Here is a 15,823-nt window from a genome sequence, read left to right as displayed (position 1 = left end):
ATGACAGGGGTTATGGAACATTGTGATGTCAGGAGTCCTGGAGCATTTTGATGATAAGGTCATGTAGCATTGAGATGACAGGGGTCAAGGAACATTGTCATGACTGCAGTGAAGGAGTATAGTGATGACTAGTGATGGAACACTCTGATATCAGTGGTGAGAGAGCATTTTGATGAAAAGTGCATGGAGCATTGTGATGACATCGTTTATGGAGCATTGTGATGACAATGCTGTGGAGCATTATGATGACAAGTGCATGGCATTTTGTGATGACACGGGTCATGGAACATTGTGCTGTCAAGTGCATTGACAATTTTGATGACAAGGGTCACGGAGCATGGTGGTGACAACGGCATGGAGCATTGTGATGACAAGGGTCAGAGAACATTGTGATGAGAATTTCATGGAGCTTTGTGGTGACATATGTCACAGAGTCTTGTGATGACGAGGACAAGGACAATTGTGATGACAAATGTCATGAAGCATTGTGATGACTGGAGTCACGGAGAATTTTCATAAAAAAGGTCATGGAGAAGTGTGATGACAAGGGCATGGAGCATTGTGATGACAAGGGTCTGGTGATATGTGATGACAAGGTCATGGAGTTTTGTGAAGAGAGTTGTCAGGGAGCATTGTGATGATATATGTCATGGTCTATTGTGATGACAATGGCATGGAGCAATGTGATGCCAAGGGTCATGGAGGATTGTGATGACAAAGGAAATGGAGCATTGTGATGACAAGGGTCAAGAAGCATTGTGATGACAATGGCATGGACCATTGTGATGAAAAGGCATTGAGCTGTTTCATGACAGAGTTCAAGGAGACTTCTGACAAGTGTCAGGGAGCATTGTGATGACAATTGTATTGAGCATTGTGATGGCATTGGTCATGGAGCATTGTGATGACAAGGACATGGAATATTGTAATGAAAGGCATCATGGAGCGTGGTGATGACCAGGGTCATGGAGCATTGTAATGACAATGGCATGGAGCATTTTGTTGAGAATCCCCTAGAGCATTCTGATGTCTTGTGTCATGAAGCATCGTGATGACATATGTCCGTCCATTGTGATGACAATGACATGGAGCATTGTGATGCCAAGCGTCATGGAGGATTATGATGACAAAGGTAATAGAGCATTGTGGTGACAAGGGCTTGGAGCATTGTGCTGACAACGGCATAGAGCTTTTGATTACAGAGTCATGGAGCATTGGTCTGAGAAGTTTCATGGATTATTGTGATGACAGTGCGCATGGCACATTTTGATGACTAGGGCATGGAGCACTGTGATTACAAGGTCATGGAGTATTGTGTAGAGAGGTGTCAGGGAGCATTGTGAGGACATATATCATGGTCCATTGTGATGACAAGGGCTTGGAGCATTGTGATGGCAAGGGCATGGAGCATTGTGATGATAAGGGAATGGAGCATTGTGATGAAAAAGGCTTGGAGCTATTTCATGACAGATTTCAAGGAGCCTTCTGACAAGTGTCAGGGAGCATTTGGATGACAAGTGTTTTGAGCATTGTGATGACACATGTCATAGAGCATTGTGATGACAAGGGCATGGGATATTGTGATGACAGGCATCATGGAGCTTTGTTATGACAAGGGGCATGGAGCATTTTGATGACAAAGGCATGGAGCACTGTGATGAAAAAGGCATGGAGCTATTTCACGACTGACTTTAAGGAGACTTCTGACAATTGTCCGCGAGCATTGTGATGACAAGTGTACTGAGAATTGTGATGACAAATGTCATGGAGCATTGTGATGACAAGGGCATGGAATATTGTGATGACAGGCATGATGGAGTGCTATGATGACCAGGTTTATGGAACATTGTGATCACAAGTGTGTGGAGCATTGTGATGACAGAAGTCATGGATCATTTTGATTTCAAGGAGGATGGACCATTGTGATGACAAGGGTAGAAAGCAATGTGATCCCAAGTTTCATGGAGGATTGTGGTCACAATGGGAATGGAGTATTGTGATGACAAGCGCATGGAGCATCGTGATGACAAGGTCATGTAGCATTTTGCTGATGAAGGCATGGAGCATTGGGATGACAAGTGTAATAGAGCACTGTGATGACAAGCGTCAAGGAGCATTGCGATTACAGTGGTCATGGAGCAATGAGATGACAAGGGAATGGATTATTGTGATGGCAAGGGTCATGGAGCATTTTGAAGACAGGCGTCATGGAGCATTGTGATGACAGGTGTCATGGAGCATTGTGATGAGAAGGTCATGGAGCATTGGGCTGAAAATGTTCATGGAGTATTGTGATGACATGGACATGGAGCATTGTTATGACAAGTGAATGGAGATTGTGATGAAAAGTTCCTGGAGAATTGTGATGAGAAGACCTTGGAGCCTTGTGTTGAAAAGTCTCATGGAGCATTCTGATGAAACGGGTCATGGAGAATTGTGATTACAGGGGTCATGGAGCAATTTGAAGAAAACGGTATTGATCACTGTGATGAAAAATACATAGAGCCTTATCATGAACGGGTTCAAGGAGCATACTGACGAAAAGTGTCGGGGAGCATTGTGATGACATGTATATTGAACATTGTGATGAAAAAGTTCATGAAGCATTGTGATGAGAAGAACATGGATAATTGTTATGACGAGTGTCATGGGGCGTTGTGAAGACAAGGGTTATGGAACATTGTGATCACAAGGGTTTGGAGCATTTTGATGACAGAGGTCATGGAGCATTCTGATTTCATTGTGATGAAAATAGCATGAAGCATTATGATAATGGGCATGGTGCATTGTGATGACAGGGTTCATGGAGCATTGAGATGAAAAGTGTCATGGAGCATTTTGATGACAGGGGTTATGGAACATTGTGATGTCAGGGGTCATGGAGCATTTTGATGATAAGGTCAAGTAGCATTGCGATGACAGGGGTCAAGGAACATTGTGATGACAGCAGTGAGGGAGTATAGTGATGACTAGTGATGGAACACTCTGATATCAGTGGTGAGAGAGCATTTTGATGAAAAGTGCATGGAGCATTGTGATGACATCGTTTATGGAGCATTGTGATGACAATGTTGTGGTGCATTATGATGAAAAGTGAATGGCATTTTGTGATGACACGGGTCATGGAACATTGTGCTGTCAAGTGCATTGACAATTGTGATGACAAGGGTCACGGAGCATGGTGGTGACAACGGCATGGAGCATTGTGATGACAAGGGTGATGGATCATTTTCATTACAAGGAGCATGGAGCATTGTGATGACAAGGGTAGAAAGCAACGTGACCCCAAGTTTCATGGAGGATTGTGGTCACAATTGGAGTGGAGTACTTTGATGACAAGCGCCTGTAGCATCATGATGACAGGGTCATGTAGCATTTTGCAGATGAAGCCATGGAGCATTTGGATGACAAGTGTCATAGAGCACTGTGATGACAAGCGTCACGGAGCATTGTGATTACAGTGGTCATGGAGCAATGAGATGACAAGGGAATGGATTGTGATGGCAAGGGTCATGGAGCATTTTGATGACAGGCGTCATGGAGCATTGTGATGACAGGGGTTATGGAACATTGTGATGTCGGGGGTCATGGAGCATTTTGATGATAAGGTCATCTAGCATTGCGATGACAGGGATCATGTAATATTGTGATGATAGGGTTGAGGGAGTATAGTGATGACTAGTGTTGGAACACTCTGATATCAGTGGTGAGAGAGCATTTTGATGAAAAGTGCATGGAGCATTGGGATGAAAAAGTTGTGAAGCATTATGATGACAAGCACATGTCATATTGTGATTACATGGGTCATGGAGCATTGTGCTGGCAAGTGAAAAGACAAATATGATGACAAGGGGCATGGAGCATTGTGATGACAAGGGTCAGAGAGCATTTTAATGAGAAGTTCATGGAGCATTGTGGTGACATAAGTCAAAGAGTCTTGTGATGACGAGGACATGGACAATTGTGATGACAAATGTCATGAAGCATTGTGATGATTGGAGTCATGGAGAATTTTCATAAATAAGGTCATGGAGCATTGTTATGACAAGGGCTTGGAGCATAGTGACGACAAGGTCCTGGAGCATTGTGATGAGAAGTTGCATGGAGTTTTGTTAAGACAGTTGTCAGGGAGCATTGTGATGATATATGTCATGGTCCATTGTGATGACAATGGCATGGAGCATTGTGATGCCAAGAGTAATGGAGGATTGTGATGACAAAGGTAATGGAACATTGTGATGACAAGGGATTGGAGCATTCTGATGACAGGCGTCATGAAGCATTGTGATGATAATGGCATGGAGTATTGTGATGATTATGGCATGGAGCATTGTGTTGAAAAAGGCATTGAGATATGACATGACAAAATTCAAGGAGACTTCTGACAAGTTTCAGGGAATATTGTGATGACAAGTGTATTGAGCATTGTGATGACAATGGTCATGGAGCATTGTGATGACAAGGACATGGAATATAGTGATGACAGGTATCATGGAGCGTTGTGATGACAAGGGTCATGGAGCATTGTGATGACAATGGAATGGAGCAATTTGTTGAGAATCCCCTGCAGCATTCTGATGTCATGTGTCATGGAGCATTGTGATGACATATGTGCGGTCCCTTGTGATGACAATGGCATGGAGCATTGTGATGCCAAGTGTCATGGAGGATTATGATGACAAAGGTAATGGAGCATTTTGATGCCAAGGGCTTGGAACATTGTGATGAAAAGGGTCATGGAGCATTTTGATTACATTGAGATGACAATAGCATGAAGCATTATGATGATGGGCATGGTGAATTGCGATGAAGGGTTCATGGATCATTTAGATGAAAAGGGTCCAAGAGCATTTTGATGACAGGGTTTATGGAACATTGTGATGTCAGGGGTCATGGAGCATTTTGATGATAAGGTCATGTAGCATTGCGATGACAGGGGTCAAGGAACATAGTGATGACAGCAGTGAGGGAGTATAGTGATGACTGGTGATGGAACACTCTGATATCAGTGGTGAGAGAGCATTTTGATGAAAAGTGCATGGAGCATTGTGATGACATCGTTTATAGAGCATTGTGATGACAATGTTGTGGAGCATTATGATGACAAGTGCATGGCATTTTTTGATGACACGGGTCATGGAACATTGTGCTGTCAAGTGCATTGACAATTGTGATGACAAGGGTCACGGAGCAAGGTTTTGACAAAATCATGGAGCATTGTGATGACAAGGGTCAGAGATCATTGTGATGAGAATTGCATGGAGCATTGTGGTGACATAAGTCACAGAGTCTTGTGATGACGAGGACAAGGACAATTGTGATGACAAATGTCATGAAGCATTGTGATGACTGGAGTCACGGAGAATTTTCATGAAAATGGTCATGGAGCATTGTGATGACAAGGACATGGAGCATTGTGATGACAAGTGCCTGGTGAATTGTGATGACAAGGTCATGGAGTTTTGTTAAGACAGTTGTCAGGGAGCATTGTGATGATATATGTCAAGGTCCATTGTGATGACAATGGCATGGAGCAATGTGATGCCAAGGGTCATGGAGGATTGTGATGACAAAGGAAATGGAGCATTGTGGTGACAAGGGCTTGGAGCATTGTGCTGACAACGGCATAGAGCATTGTGATTACAGAGTCATGGAGCATTGGTCTGAAATGTTTCATGGATTATTGTGATGACAGTGCGCATGGCACATTGTGATGACTAGGGCATGGAGCACTGTGATTACAAGGTCATGGAGTATTGTGTAGAGAGGTGTCAGGCAGCATTGTGATGACATATATCATGGTCCATTGTGATGACAAGGGCTTGGAGCATTGTAATGGCAAGGGCATGGAGGATTTTGATGATAAGGGAATGGAGCATTGCAATGAAAAATGCATGGAGCTATTTCATGACAGACTTCAAGGAGCCTTCTGACAAGTGTCAGGGAGCATTTGGATGACAAGTGTTTTGAGAATTGTGATGACACATGTCATAGAGCATTGTGATGACAAGGGCATGGGATATTGTGATGACAGGCATCATGGTGTGTTGTTATGACAAGGGGCATGGAGCATTGTGATGACAATGGCATGGAGCACTGTGATGAAAAAGGCATGGAGCTATTTCACGACTGACTTCAAGGAGACTTCTGACAATTGTCAGCGAGCATTGTGATGACAAGTGTATTGAGAATTGTGATGACAAATGCCATGGAGCATTGTGATGACAAGGACATGGAATATTGTGATGACAGGCATGATGGAGTGCTATGATGACCAGTTTTATGGAACATTGTGATCACAAGTGTGTGGAGCATTGAGATGACAGAACTCATGGATCATTTTGATTTCAAGGAGCATGGAGCATTGTGATGACAAGGGTAGAAACCAATGTGATCCCAAGTTTCATGGAGGATTGTGGTCACAATGGGAATGGAGTATTGTGATGACAAGCGCATGGAGCATCGTGAAGACAAGGTCATGTAGCATTTTGCTGATGAAGGCATGGAGCATTAGGATGACAAGTGTCATAGAGCACTGTGGTGACAAGCGTCATGGAGCATTGTGATTACAGTGGTCATGGAGCAATGAGATGACAAGGGAATGGATTATTGTGATGGCAAGGTTCATGGAGGATTTTGATGACAGGCGTCATGGAGCATTGTGATGACAGGTGTCATGGAGCATTGTGATGAGAAGGACATGGAGCATTGGGCTGAAAATGTTCATGGTGTATTGTGATGACATGGTCATGGATCATTGTTAAGACAAGTGAATGGGGATTGTGTTGAAAAGTTCCTGGATCATTGTGATGAGAAGACCTTGGAGACTTGTGATGATAAGTCTCATGGAGCATTCTGATGAAACGGGTCATGGAGCATTGTGATTACAGGGGTCATGGAGCAATTTGAAGAAAACGGTATTGATCACTGTGATGAAAAATACATAGAGCCTTACCATGAACGGGTTCAAGGAGCATACTGACGAAAAGTGTCGAGGAGCTTTGTGATGACAAGTATATTGAACATTGAGATGAGAAAGTTCATGAAGCATTGTGATCAGAAGAACATGGATAATTATTATGACGAGTGTCATGGGGCGTTGTGAAGACAAGGGTTATGGAACATTGTGATCACAAGGGTTTGGAGCATTTTGATGACAGAGGTCATGGAGCATTCTGATTTCATTGTGATGAAAATAGCATGAAGCATTATGATGATGGGCATGGTGCATTGTGATGACAGGGTTCATGGAGCATTGAGATGAAAAGGGTCATGGAGCATTTTGATGACAGGGGTTATGGAACATTGTGATGTCGGGGGTCATGGAGCATTTTGATGATAAGGTCATGTAGCATTGCGATGACAGGGTTCATGGAACATTGTGATGACAGGGGTCAGGGAGTATAGTGATGAGTAGTGATGGAACACTCTGATATCAGTGGTGAGAGAGCATTTTGATGAAAAGTGCATGGAGCATTAGGGTGACAAGGTTGTGATGCATTATGATGACAAGCACATGGCTTATTGTGATTACATGGGTCATGGAGCATTGTGCTGACAAGTGCAAAGACAACTATGATGACAAGGGTCATGGAGCATTGTGATGACAAGGGTCAGAGAGCATTGTGATGAGAAGTTCTTGGAGCATTGTTGTGACATAAGTCACAGGGTCTTGTGATGACGAGGAAATGGACAATTGTGATGACAAATGTCATGAAGCATTGTGATGACTGGAGTCACGGAGAATTTTCATAAATAAGGTCATGGAGCATTGTTATGACAAGGGCATGGAGCATTGTGATGACAAGGTCCTGGAGCATTGTGGTGAGAATTTGCATGGAGTTTTGTTAAGACAGTTGTCAGGGATCATTGTGATGATATATGTCATGGTCCATTGTGATGACAATGGCATGGAGCATTGTGATGCCAAGAGTAATGGAGGATCGTGATGACAAAGGTAATGGAACATTGTGATGACAAGTGATTGGAGCATTCTGATGAAAAGCGTCATGAAGCATTGTGATGACAATGGCATGGAGCATTGTGATGATAAGGGCATGGAGCATTGTTTTGAAAAAGGCTTTGAGATATGTCATGACAGTGTTCAAGGAGACTTCTGACAAGTTTCAGGGATCATTGTGATGACATGTGTATTGAGCATTGTGATGACAATGGTCATGGAGCATTGTGATGACAAGGACATGGAATATTCTGATGACAGGCATCATGGAGCGTTGTGATGACAAGGGTCATGGAGCATTGTGATGACAATGGAATGGAGCAATTTGTTGAGAATCCCCTTCAGCATTCTGATGTCATGTGTCATGGAGCATTGTGATGACATATGTCTGGTCCCTTGTGATGACAAGGGCATGGAGCATTGTGATGCCAAGTGTCATGGAGGATTATGATGACAAAGGTAATGGAGCATTGTGATGCCATGGGCTTGGAGCACTGTGATGACAAGGGTCATGGAGCATTTTGATTTCATTGTGATGACAATAGCATGAAGCATTATGATGATGGGCATGGTGCATTTAGATGACAGGGTTCATGGAGCATTGAGATGAAAAGGTTCCAAGAGCATTTTGATGACAGGGGTTATGGAACATTGTGATGTCAGGAGTCATGGAGCATTTTGATGATAAGGTCATGTAGCATTGCGATGACAGGTGTCAAGGAACATTGTGATGACATCAGCGAGGGAGTATAGTGATGACTATTGATGGAACACTCTGAATTCAGTGGTGAGAGAGCATTTTGATGAAACGTGCATGGAACATTTTGATGACATCGTTTATGGAGCATTTTGATGACAATGTTGTGGAGCATTATGATGACAAGCGCATGGCATTTTGTGATGACACGGGTCATGGAACATTGTGCTGTCAAGTGCATTGACAATTGTGATGACAAGGGTCACGGAGCATGGTGGTGACAACGGAATGGAGCATTGTGATGACAAGGGTCATGGATCATTTTGATTTCAAGGAGCATGGAGTATTGTGATGACAAGTTTAGAAAGCAATGTGACCCCATGTTTCATGGAGGATTGTGGTCACAGTGGGAGTGGAGTACTGTGATGACAAGCACATGGAGCATCATGATGACAAGGTCATGTAGCATTTTGTAGATGAAGGCATGGAGCATTGGGATGACAATTGTCATAGAGCACTGTGATGACAAGCGTCATGGAGCATTGTGATTACAGTGGTCATGGAGCAATGAGATGACAAGGGAATGGATTATTGTGATGGCAAGTGTCATGGAGCATTTTGATGACAGGCGTCATGGAGCATTGTGATGACAGTTGTCATGGAGCATTGTTATGACAAGTGAATGGAGATTGTGATGAAAAGTTCCTGGAGCACTGTGATGAGAAGACCTTGGAGCCTTGTGATGACAAGTCTCATGGAGCATTCTGATGAAACGGGTCATGGAGCATTGTGATTACAGTGGTCATGGAGCAATTTGAAGAAAACGGTATTGATCACTGTGATGAAAAATACATAGAGCCTTATCATGAACGGGTTCAAGGAGCATACTGACGAAAAGTGTCGGGGAGCATTGTGATGACATGTATATTGAACATTGTGATGAAAAAGTTCATGAAGCATTGTGATGAGAAGAACATGGATAATTGTTATGACGAGTGTCATGGGGCGTTGTGAAGACAAGGGTTATGGAACATTGTGATCACAAGGGTTTGGAGCATTTTGATGACAGAGGTCATGGAGCATTCTGATTTCATTGTGATGAAAATAGCATGAAGCATTATGATGATGGGCATGGTGCATTGTGATGACAGGGTTCATGGAGCATTGAGATGAAAAGGGTCACGGAGCATTTTGATGACAGTGGTTATGGAACATTGTGATGTCGGGGGTCATGGAGCATTTTGATGATAAGGTTATGTAGCATTGCGATGACAGGGTTCATGGAACATTTTGATGACAGGGGTGAGGGAGTAGAGTGATGACTAGTGATGGAACACTCTGATATCAGTGGTGAGAAAGCATTTTGATGAAAAGTGCATGGAGCATTGGGATGACAAGGTTGTGAAGCATTATGGTGACAAGCACATGGCATATTGTGATTACATGGGTCATGGAGCATTGTGCTGACAAGTGCAAAGACAACTATGTTGACAAGGGTCCTGGAGCATTGTGATGACAATGGTCAGAGAGCATTGTGATGAGAAGTTCATGGAGCATTGTGGTGACATAAGTCACAGAGTCTTGTGATGACAAGGACATGGACAATTGTGATGACAAATGTCATGAAGCATTGTGATGACTGGAGTCACGGAGAATTTTCATAAATAAGGTCATGGAGCATTGTGATGACAAGGGCATGGAGCATTGTGATGATAAGGTCCTGGAGCATTGTGATGAGAAGTTCATGGAGTTTTGTTAAGACAGTTGTCAGGGAGCATTTTTATGATATATGTCATGGTCCATTGTGATGACAATGGCATGGAGCATTGTGATGCCAAAGTAATGGAGCATAGTGATGACAAAGGTAATGGAAATTGTGATGACAAGGGATTGGAGCATTCTGATGACAAGCGTCATGAAGCATTGTGATGACAATGGCATGGAGCATTGTGATGATAAGGGCATGGAGCATTGTGTTGAAAAATGCATTGAGATATGTCATGACAGAGTTCAAGGAGACTTCTGACAAGTTTCAGGGATCATTGTGATGACATGTGTATTGAGCATTGTGATGACAATGGTCATGGAGCATTGTGATGACTAGGACATGGAATATTGTGATGACAGGCATCATGGAGCGTTGTGATGACAAGGGTCATGGAGCATTGTGATGACAATGGAATGGAGCAATTTGTTGAGAATCCCCTGAAGCATTCTGATGTCATGTGTCATGGAGCATTGTGATGACATATGTCCGGTCCCTTGTGGTGACAATGGCATGGAGCATTGTGATGCCAAGTGTCATGGAGGATTATGATGACAAAGGTAATGGAGCATTGTGATGCCAAGGGCTTGGAGCATTGTGATGACAAGGGTCATGGATCATTTTGATTTCATTGTGATGACAATAGCATGAAGCATTATGTTGATGGGCATGGTGCATTGTGATGACAGGTTTCATGGAGCATTGAGATGAATAGGGACAAAGAGCAGTTTGATGACAGGGGTTATGGAACATTGTGATGTCAGGGGTCATGGGGCATTTTGATGATAAGGTCATGTAGCATTGCGATGACAGGGGTCACGGAACATTGTGATGACAGCAGTGAAGGAGTATAGTGATGACTAGTGATGGAACACTCTGATATCAGTGGTGAGAGAGCATTTTGATGAAAAGGGCATGGAGCATTGTGATGACATCATTTATGGAGCATTGTGATGACAATGTTGGGGAGCATTATGATGAAAGTTCATGGCATTTTGTGGTGACACGGGTCATGGAACATTGTGCTGTCTAGTGCATTGACAATTGTGATGCCAAGGGTCACGGAGCATGGTGGTGACAACGGCATGGAGCATTGTGATGACAAGGGTCAGAGAACATTGTGATGAGAATTTCATGGAGCATTGTGGTGACATAAGTCACAGAGTCTTGTGATGACGAGGAAAAAGACAATTGTGATGACAAATGTCATGAAGCATTGTGATGACTGGAGTCACGGAGAATTTTCATTAAATAGGTCATGGAGCATTGTGATGACAAGGGCATGGAGCATTGTGATGACAAGGGCCTGGTGAATTGTGATGACAAGGTCATGGAGTTTTGTGAAGACAGTTGTCAGGGAGCATTGTGATGATATATGTCATGGTCCTTTGTGATGACAATGGCATGGAGCAATGTGATGCCAAGGGTCATGGAGGATTGTGATGACAAAGGAAATGGAGCATTGTGATGACAAGGGATTGGAGCATTCTGATGACAAGGGTCAAGAAGCATTGTGATGACAATGGCATGGACCATTTTGATGAAAAGGCATTGAGCTGTTTCATGACAGAGTTCAAGGAGACTTCTGACAAGTGTCAGGGAGCATTGTGATGACAAGTGTATTGAGCATTGTGATGGCATTGGTCATGGAGCATTGTGATGACAAGGACATGGAATATTGTAATGAAAGGCATCATGGAGCGTGGTGATGACCAGGGTCATGGAGCATTGTAATGACAATGGCATGGAGCATTTTGTTGAGAATCCCCTGGAGCATTCTGATGTCATATGTCATGAAGCATTGTGATGACATATGTCCGACCATTGTGATGACAATTGCATGGAGCATTGTGATGCCAAGCGTCATGGAGGATTATGATGACAAAGGAAATGGAGCATTGTGGTGACAAGGGCTTGGAGCATTGTGCTGACAACGGCATAGAGCATTGTGATTACAGAGTCATGGAGCATTGGTCTGACAAGTTTCATGGATTATTGTGAGGACAGTGCGCATGGCACATTGTGATGACTAGGGCATGGAGCACTGTGATTACAAGGTCATGGAGTATTGTGTAGAGAGATGTCAGGGAGCATTGTGAGGACATATATCATGGTCCATTTTGATTACAAGTGCTTGGAGAATTATAATGGCAAGGGCATGGAGCATTTTGATGATAAGTGTATGGAGCATTGTGATGAAAAAGACATGGAGCTATTTCATGACAGATTTCAAGGAGCCTTCTGACAAGTGTCAGGGAGCATTTGGATGACAAGTGTTTTGAGAATTGTGATGACACATGTCATAGAGCATTGTGATGACAAGGGCATGGGATATTGTGATGACAGGCATCATGGTGCGTTGTTATGACAAGGGGCATGGAGCATTGTGATGACAAAGGCATGGAGCACTGTGATGAAAAAGGCATGGAGCTATTTCACGACTGACTTTAAGGAGACTTCTGACCATTGTCCGCGAGCATTGTGATGACAAGTGTACTGAGAATTGTGATGACAAATGTCATGGAGCATTGTGATGACAAGGGCATGGAATATTGTGATGACAGGCATGATGGAGTGCTATGATGACCAGTTTTATGGAACATGGTGATCACAAGTGTGTGGAGCATTGAGATGACAGAAGTCATGGATCATTTTGATTTCAAGGAGCATGGAGCATTGTGATGACAAGGGTAGAAAGCAATGTGATCCCAAGTTTCATGGAGGATTGTGGTCACAATGGGAATGGAGTATTGTGATGACAAGCGCATGGAGCATCGTGAAGACAAGGTCATGTAGCATTTTGCTGATGAAGGCATGGAGCATTAGGATGACAAGTGTCATAGAGCACTGTGGTGACAAGCGTCATGGAGCATTGTTATTACAGTGGTCATGGAGCAATGAGATGACAAGGGAATGGATTATTGTGATGGCAAGGTTCATGGAGGATTTTGATGACAGGCGTCATGGAGCATTGTGATTACAGGTGTCATGGAGCATTGTGATGAGAAGGACATGGAGCATTGGGCTGAAAATGTTCATGGTGTATTGTGATGACATGGTCATGGATCATTGTTAAGACAAGTGAATGGGGATTGTGCTGAAATGTTCCTGGATCATTGTGATGAGAAGACCTTGGAGACTTGTGATGATAAGTCTCATGGAGCATTCTGATGAAACGGGTCATGGAGCATTGTGATTACAGGGGTCATGGAGCAATTTGAAGAAAACGTAATTGATCACTGTGATGAAAAATACATAGAGCCTTATCATAAACGGTTTCAAGGAGCATACTGACGAAAAGTGTCGAGGAGCATTGTGATGACAAGTATATTGAACATTGTGATGACAAAGTTCCTGAAGCATTGTGATCAGAAGAACATGGATAATTATTATGACGAGTGTCATGGGGCGTTGTGAAGACAAGGGTTATGGAACATTGTGATCACAAGGGTTTGGAGCATTTTGATGACAGAGGTCATGGAGCATTCTGATTTCATTGTGATGAAAATAGCTTGAAGCATTATGATTATGGGCATGGTGCATTGTGATGACAGGGTTCATGGTGCATTGAGATGAAAAGTGTCATGGAGCATTTTGATGACAGGGTTTATGGAACATTGTGATGTCGGGGGTCATGGAGCATTTTGATGATAAGGTCATGTAGCATTGCGATGACAGGGTTCATGGAACATTGTGATGACAGGGGTCAGGGAGTATAGTGATGAGTAGTGATGGAACACTCTGATATCAGTGGTGAGAGAGCATTTTGATGAAAAGTGCATGGAGCATTAGGGTGACAAGGTTGTGATGCATTATGATGACAAGCACATGGCATATTGTGATTACATGGGTCATGGAGCATTGTGCTGACAAGTGCAAAGACAACTATGATGACAAGGGTCATGGAGCATTGTGATGACAAGGGTCAGAGAGCATTGTGATGAGAAGTTCTTGGAGCATTGTGGTGACATAAGTCACAGGGTCTTGTGATGACGAGGAAATGGACAATTGTGATGACAAATGTCATGAAGCATTGTGATGACTGGAGTCACGGAGAATTTTCATAAATAAGGTCATGGAGCATTGTTATGACAAGGGCATGGAGCATTGTGATGACAAGGTCCTGGAGCATTGTGGTGAGAATTTGCATGGAGTTTTGTTAAGACAGTTGTCAGGGATCATTGTGATGATATATGTCATGGTCCATTGTGATGACAATGGCATGGAGCATTGTGATGCCAAGAGTAATGGAGGATCGTGATGACAAAGGTAATGGAACATTGTGATGACAAGTGATTGGAGCATTCTGATGAAAAGCGTCATGAAGCATTGTGATGACAATGGCATGGAGCATTGTGATGATAAGGGCATGGAGCATTGTTTTGAAAAAGGCTTTGAGATATGTCATGACAGTGTTCAAGGAGACTTCTGACAAGTTTCAGGGATCATTGTGATGACATGTGTATTGAGCATTGTGATGACAATGGTCATGGAGCATTGTGATGACAAGGACATGGAATATTCTGATGACAGGCATCATGGAGCGTTGTGATGACAAGGGTCATGGAGCATTGTGATGACAATGGAATGGAGCAATTTGTTGAGAATCCCCTTCAGCATTCTGATGTCATGTGTCATGGAGCATTGTGATGACATATGTCTGGTCCCTTGTGATGACAAGGGCATGGAGCATTGTGATGCCAAGTGTCATGGAGGATTATGATGACAAAGGTAATGGAGCATTGTGATGCCATGGGCTTGGAGCACTGTGATGACAAGGGTCATGGAGCATTTTGATTTCATTGTGATGACAATAGCATGAAGCATTATGATGATGGGCATGGTGCATTTAGATGACAGGGTTCATGGAGCATTGAGATGAAAAGGTTCCAAGAGCATTTTGATGACAGGGGTTATGGAACATTGTGATGTCAGGAGTCATGGAGCATTTTGATGATAAGGTCATGTAGCATTGCGATGACAGGTGTCAAGGAACATTGTGATGACATCAGCGAGGGAGTATAGTGATGACTATTGATGGAACACTCTGAATTCAGTGGTGAGAGAGCATTTTGATGAAACGTGCATGGAACATTTTGATGACATCGTTTATGGAGCATTTTGATGACAATGTTGTGGAGCATTATGATGACAAGCGCATGGCATTTTGTGATGACACGGGTCATGGAACATTGTGCTGTCAAGTGCATTGACAATTGTGATGACAAGGGTCACGGAGCATGGTGGTGACAACGGAATGGAGCATTGTGATGACAAGGGTCATGGATCATTTTGATTTCAAGGAGCATGGAGTATTGTGATGACAAGTTTAGAAAGCAATGTGACCCCATGTTTCATGGAGGATTGTGGTCACAGTGGGAGTGGAGTACTGTGATGACAA

The sequence above is a fragment of the Mesoplodon bidens genome (genome assembly GCF_964165515.1).
Source record: "Mesoplodon bidens genome assembly, chromosome: Y".
Lineage (NCBI taxonomy): Eukaryota > Metazoa > Chordata > Mammalia > Artiodactyla > Ziphiidae > Mesoplodon > Mesoplodon bidens.
Note: the sequence above shows the minus strand (reverse complement) of the source record.